At 38.6% G+C, this 7,016-nt stretch overlaps 1 pseudogene across 1 annotated transcript; it reads left to right on the top strand.

The window, feature by feature from the left end:
* Positions 1-259: 259 nt before the first annotated feature.
* LOC110324128 lies at positions 260-733 on the top strand (annotated as a pseudogene). Its single transcript, XR_002380666.1, has 2 exons — positions 260-305; positions 389-733. The product of XR_002380666.1 is annotated as an Ig heavy chain V region VH558 A1/A4-like (transcript).
* Positions 734-7,016: the final 6,283 nt, after the last annotated feature.

Below are 7,016 nucleotides of genomic sequence, written 5' to 3'. Positions count from 1 at the left end.
CACAGAAAGTTATGGAATCCATTTCCTCAGACAGGATTATGACTTGGACTTGAGCATTCTGCTGCCTGACCAACTCACATTTTCAGTCCTTACTCTCCAGTACTTCTCCAGCTGGACTAGGGCCTTCTCTAAGAAATACCCTGCTAATGAATATGCAAATTGTGTCAGTCAATTGCAGTAAATACAGGGAAGTTCACACCCTATAAACGACCTATGTTCAGTGTCCTCTCCACAGTCGCTGAACACATTGACTCTAACCATGGAATGGAGCTGGGTCTTTCTCTTCCTCCTGTCAGTAACTACAGGTAAGGGGCTCACCAGTTCCAAATCTGAAAAGAAGATAGGGCCTGAGATGACAATGTCATCCACTGTGTTTTTCTCTCCACAGGTGTCCACTCCCAGGTCCAGCTGCAGCAGTCTGGAGCTGAGCTGGTGAAGCCTGGGGCCTCAGTGAAGATGTCCTGCAAGGCTTCTGGTTACACCTTCACAAGCCATGTTATACACTGGGTGAAGCAGAGGTCTGGACAGGGCATGGAATGGATTGGATGGATTGATCCTGAATATGGTAGTACTTACTACAATGAAAAGTTCAAGGGCAAGGCCACATTGACTGCAGACAATCCTCCAACACAGCCTACATGCAACTACATGCCTGACATCTGAGGACTCTGCGGTTTATTACTGTGCAAGACACAGTGTTGTAACCACATCCTGTGTGTGTCAGAAACCCTGAAGGAACAGCAAACTGCTCTGGGACTGAGATGACAAAAAAAGACTAAACTTTAGACCTGCTCAGAAATAGTAATTTTGAATGACCATTTATTGCTTCCTCCTCACAGTCCTATTGTGCCTTTGTTATATTTATAAGAGGATTTCTATGAGTAAAATGATACTGATTAGAGTAATCCTACAGGACACTGTACATTGTCAATCTCTTCACCAGTGACCACCTCCACTTACATGCTTCTTATTTAATAAAGCAATAAAAAGGGGAAAGTGTGACGATGCATGATAAAAATATCACTGGATTCAGAGAGACCAGAAGTTTCTTGAAATAGTTGCAAATAAAGTATCAAAGGAATTTGATCTGTAAAATCCAAATCACCAACGTCTGGGCATAGTCTTAAGTATTATGTAACTTCAAATATGTTGATAATTCTAGCTGTGTGTTCCATCAGAAGTTCCTGTCTCATAGAATATGAGAAATATTTTTATCAGAATGCACAGGCATGTAAATATAATTCATGTAGGTTGGTCAACATATTATTAAATCCCTTTTCATCGAACTCCTTTACCAAAATAACATATATAGTTGTTAATTGAAATAGGTTCTGAGATTATACATAAGTGGTTGATCCCTTATTTACTTCCTTTTTAGTCTCAGTAATCATCCCTACAGTCAGTAGCCTTTTCGTATATGGACATATACTAATATAGCATCACCTCTCATAGTTCATTGCATCCCTGTTGCCAAGCTTTGTTCTGTAGAGTTTTTGTGAACGTGTGTCTTGCATCCTCATGTGTTTCATATGTTTGTTTTTGGTGATTTTTCTCCTGTTTGTTTCATTCTATTCCCATTTGATTGCTTTTCCTTTATCTTATATTGTTTGTCTTTTTCATTATGCTTAGGTTCTGTTTGTTATTTAATTGGATAAAGAAACAAAAACAAGCGGGGATAAAATTAGGAGGTGTTGAGGAAGGGATACAAGTAATCAAAATGTATTGCCTGAAGAACTCTGTTTTCAGTAGAAAATACAAATAAGAACTTTAAAAAGTTAATAACTAAACAAATAATTCTGGTAAAATATTTGCTATGCAAATATCACATATGCTCAAGTACTCATACTTTAGGTCTCACGTCTGTTTAAATTGTTCAAAGTGTAATCAGAAGCCAGGTCTGAAAAGGTTTAAGGATAAGGCTTATGTAAAATGCATAATTCATGCCGGGCATGGTGGTGCACGCCTTTAATCGCAGCACTTGGGAAGCAGAGGCAGGCAGATTTCTGAGTTAGAGGCCAGCCTGGTCTACAAAGTAAGTTCCAGGACAGCCAGGACTTCACAGAGAAACCCTGTCTCAAACAAACAAACAAACAAGCAAACAAAAATTTCCTAAATTGATTTCTGAGGATCACTCACAGTTCTTGGTACATGTGTGTTCTGTTCTCACCACTAAATAGAGGATAACAATTTAAAGGTATGACAACATGGATGGGGAGGTATGTCTGAAGGCCCATATGAAGCTAAGGGCCCATTGACATTTCATAACTAATGAGGAAAATTTAGCTACTTTTTGGTAATTTTTCTGTAGGTTCCCTATGTACTATGTGTATAAAATTCCACTCATTGGACTCATTATATTATTAGTTAATGAACCAAAAAGGGTCAGTTTTTTGGGGGATAGAGTCTTAATGGAAACTCCCAAGATCAAAAAGGTCATAATTGGGTAGTCAATCATGAAATGTTTTATTTATGAATGAAGATTCTAAAGAATAAAAATCATTCTAAAAGGTAGAAATTTTGTATTTTTTCATCTTGTGAATGTTTTCCCTATAACCTGTACCCTTTCTTTACTTTCCTTCCTACTTTTCACATTACTGCACTAGACAGTTTCATTTGTACTATACTATGATTTTGTATAATTATGGGTGTATAACAGTGTGGTACCTAAGAACTAAAGCTGAGAGACCAATTTAATGCCTGTGTTTCTAATATGGTCTTAAATAATACAGTTACCTCCAGGTGCATCCATTTTCCTAATATTGACATAAGATTCCTATTCCCTTGTGATGAAAACTTCTGTTGTGTTGCACATATAAACATGCCTTCTTGAGTCAAACCTCTGTTGATAGAACAAAGTTTGTCTCCTTAATTTGTTCACTTTGTTAGTGTTGCAATAGTCATATATAAGCATTTATGAACTACATATACTTTTTGTCATTTGGGTGAGGTTTTTTTTTTAACTATATAACATTTTGGAAAGGCAAATGTTAATGGTATGTATTGTAAGGATGCTGTACATTCTACAAACTTAGCTATTTTTGAAATTTCCCATCACTATCATTTTCCTATAACCATCTGCAAATCTATCTGATACCCTTGTCAGAAGTGGAGCAACTGTCTCAGGTTGGTAATCTTTTTAGACCTAGGCCATGATGTTACATCCACATTATCTGCCCAATGTTCATGGAAGGGGTATGGAATAAATTACCTCAGAAAGGATTATGACTAGGACCTCAGCATCTTGCTGACTATCCTTGGTGTTTTCCATCTCCATCTTCTGGAGCAAGACTAGTTCTTTATCTAAGAAGTACCCTTCTCATGAATATGTAAATTATGGGAACCTGTGGTGGCAAATACAGGAATATTCACATTCCAAAACAATGCACGATCACTGTTCTCTACATAGTGAAAGAGAACCCAGGTCCTCATCATGGGATGGAGCCATACCATCCTCTTTCTGAGGGCAACATCTACATGTAAGGGACTCCAAATTCCAGACCTGAGGATTGGCCTCACAGTTTGGTGATAATAATATCCAATCTTCCTTTCCATCCACAGGTGTTCACTCCCAGGTTCAGCTGTAGCACTCTGGTGGCAGAGGTGGTGAAACCTGTGTCCTCAGTGAAGATGTCCTGTAAGGATTCTTGCTACAGCTTCACCAGCTACTATATCCCCTTCATAAAACAGAGGACTGGACACAGGCATGATTGGATTGAATGGATTCATCCTGGAAATGGTACTACTTATTACAATCAAAAGTTCAAGGGAAAGGCAACACTGACCACATACAAATTCTCCAGCACAGCCTATTAGCATCACAACAGACTGATATCTGAGGACCCTGCAGTTTTAAATGTGCAATACACAGTGTTGCAACCACATTCTGAGTGTGTCAGAAATCTTGGAGGAGCAGGAAGCTGCTCTGGGACAGAGATGGCAGATATAGTTAGCTTGGAGACTTAAATAGACATAATCATTTTGAGTGCCCAGTTTTTTGCCTGTTCTCCTTAGAGACCTAAATTGCATTTGTCAGCTTTGCAAAGGACATCTGTGAATAAAGTGATGCTAAATAAGGAAGCTCCTAGAGTACCCCATACCTTGCCAATCTCTTCACAAGTGACCATCTCCATTGACATGTTTCTTGTTTAATAAAACAACAAATAACAAGAACTGTGACTATGTATGTAAAAATATATCTGGATTCTGAAATATATCATAACTTTTGTTAGTATAGCTTGGAATAACATATAATACAAATTTGACTTGTAACATCCAAGTAACCTCTGGGTAAAGAAAAACTCTTTACACAGTCTTAAGTCTTAAGTGACTTCCTGGTATGTTGCCAAATTTGGCTCTGTGTTCTATCAGAAATTCCATTCTCATAGAATGTAACAGATTTTTATATCACAGTGCATATTCACATAAGGTAAGGTAAGTTGGACAAAAGTATTGCTAAATTACTTTTCAAATACCCCATATATCAATTCAGTGCATGTACATGGCAGCTGTGTTAGGCTCTGATGTTGTATGATAACATCTGATCTCATAAATACTGCGCCAAGTCCCAGTAATCCTCACTACAGTTGCTAGCCTTTACAGAACATGAACCGGTACTGAAACAGTACTAAGTATCCCAGTGGGCAGCATGCCTCAGCTTAGGCTTGTGCTACTGAGTATGAATTTGTGTTTCTCTGCATCTGCCTGCGTTTCTTGTGTTTTGTCTGTGCTGCTTCTCTTTCTGTTTGTTTTCTGTGTTATATTACGGGTTGTTTGCTATTCTGTTAGCTCATTTTGCTTTTCTTTTTTTATTATTTTGGGGTTCTGTTTGTTTTTTAATTAGGTAAATGAGGGCAGCTGAGAGTGGAAGATCAGGAAAGTGCTGGGGAAGAAGAAGCACTAATCAGAATACAGTGTATGAAGAAATCCAATGGAGGAGCTAAAGAAAGTACCCAAGGAGCTGAAGGGGGCTGCAACCCTGTAGGTGGAACAACAATATGAACTATCAGTACCCCCAGAGCTCGTGTGTCTAGCTGCATATGTAGCAGAAGATGGCCTAGTCAGTCATCATTGGGAAGAGAGGCCCCTTGGTTTTGCAAACTTTATATGCCCAGTACAGTGGAACCCCAGGGTCAAGAAGTGGTAGGGGAGAGGGTGGGAGGGTATAGGGGACTTTTGGGATATCATTTGAAATGTAAATGAAGTAATACCTAATAAAAAATTGAAAAAAAAATGGAAAAAATATACAAAACAAAATGTAAGATCCAAAGTGTGTCCTATCTACAAGAAACACAGGGGCAAAACTGGAGCAGAGATTTTGAGAATGGATAACCAATAACTGAACCAATTTCAAATCCATCCCTAGGGCAAGCACCAATCCCCGACAGTATTAATGATACTTTGTTATGCTTGCAGAGAGGAGCCTACCCTTACTGTCTTCTGAGAAGCTCCACCTAGCAGTTGACTGAAACAGAGGCAGGGACCCATAGCCAAACATTGGATGGAGCTTGTGGACTCTTATGAAAGAGATGGGGAATGGACTGAGGGCCATGAAATGGACAACAACTCCATAGGAAACCCAACAGAGTCAACTTACCTGAACTGTTGGGGGGACGCTATCAGATACAGAGCCACCAACTAAACAGCATACCTTGGCTGTACCTAACCTTCCTGAACATATATAATAGATATTTAACTCTGTGTTCAGTCTTCATGTGTGTGCCTGAGCAACTTGATCAGGGTCTAAAATATCTAGTGCCTGACTGGAATCTGTTCAACTGGCTAGACTCCCTAGTCTGGCCTCAATGGGAGATGATGTACTTCCTGCTGCAGAAGCTTGATGTGCCAGGATGGGGGGAATAACCATTCATGACCCACATTCTCAGAGACAAAGAAGAAGGATAACTGGGGGAGGAACTGTATGAGGGGAGACTGGGAGGGCACAGCAACCAGGTTTTAAAGTGAATAAATAATGGAAAAATTAAAATTAAACCAAAATTCTGATATTACTTTTGTGTAAATCTTACATGCACTTAAGTTTGAAGACTTTGTTCCCTGTCTCTGTTTAGATTGTTCAAAGTTTAATCAGAATCCAATAGTTCGTAAAGATTTAAGGCAAAGGTGTATGTAAAATGCATAATGTTATGTGTCATGAAAAAGTATGTAATGTATTTGGGCTTTAAACTCTGTGTGTGTGTGCGTGCGTGTGTGTGTGTTTGTGTGTTTGTATCCGTGTTTGTATATTTTCAGTAATTAATTTTCTGTTATTAAGCTCTATGTGCATATAGTAATTTCTCCTTGGAAAATATATTATTTATTGAGGGCATCCCTGCAGATTCCAGAGAGGGAAGCAACCCTTGTGAAGAGAGAGAATAGAACATTGTGCAGATTGACTTTGACGGCTTGGATCAGACTCGAAGAATCTAAGCACAGGCAGTTTATTTTAGCAATATTTAAACACAGTGGAACTTGAAAAATATGTTCCAGATAACACTGATTTACATAACAATTTCAATTCTAGGTACATAATAAATCTTAAAATGTGTCTACTTAGACAACATTTAAAAAAAAATCTCCTGACCATGAGGTGGGTTATACAACTAAAAGATGTAGAGTCTAGTGTGTTCTCTGACCACAGCATAGATGTCAGCAGGCCATAAAGTGCATGTGACAGGTACCCTAACAAGAGGTAATAGTGTTGGGAGGGAGAATACTAGAGTAATCATTTTGGGGTATTAGAATGAGGTCTGTCCCTATAGACAGCAGATATGTTACCTGGTTGTTAAGTACCTCCCCTCTCAGATTTCCGGATGTTGTACAAGTATTTGATTTTATCTTCTCAGTTGAGGAGATACCCTTGTGTGATTAAAATTCATGGTTTTCTTTGTGCTTCTCTGAGTTCCAGGCACTTGGGCATTCTTCAATTTCTATGTCAATGTCATCAATAATATTGCTAAATACTTGTTGCCATGAGTTAGTGAAAGAAAAACTTCCAAATAAATTAGTGTGCAGAACCAGAG

This window comes from Mus pahari, chromosome 7, assembly GCF_900095145.1.
Source record: "Mus pahari chromosome 7, PAHARI_EIJ_v1.1, whole genome shotgun sequence".
NCBI lineage: Eukaryota > Metazoa > Chordata > Mammalia > Rodentia > Muridae > Mus > Mus pahari.
The sequence above is the reverse complement of the archived record's forward strand: the minus strand, read 5'-3'. Positions and strand labels throughout refer to the sequence as shown.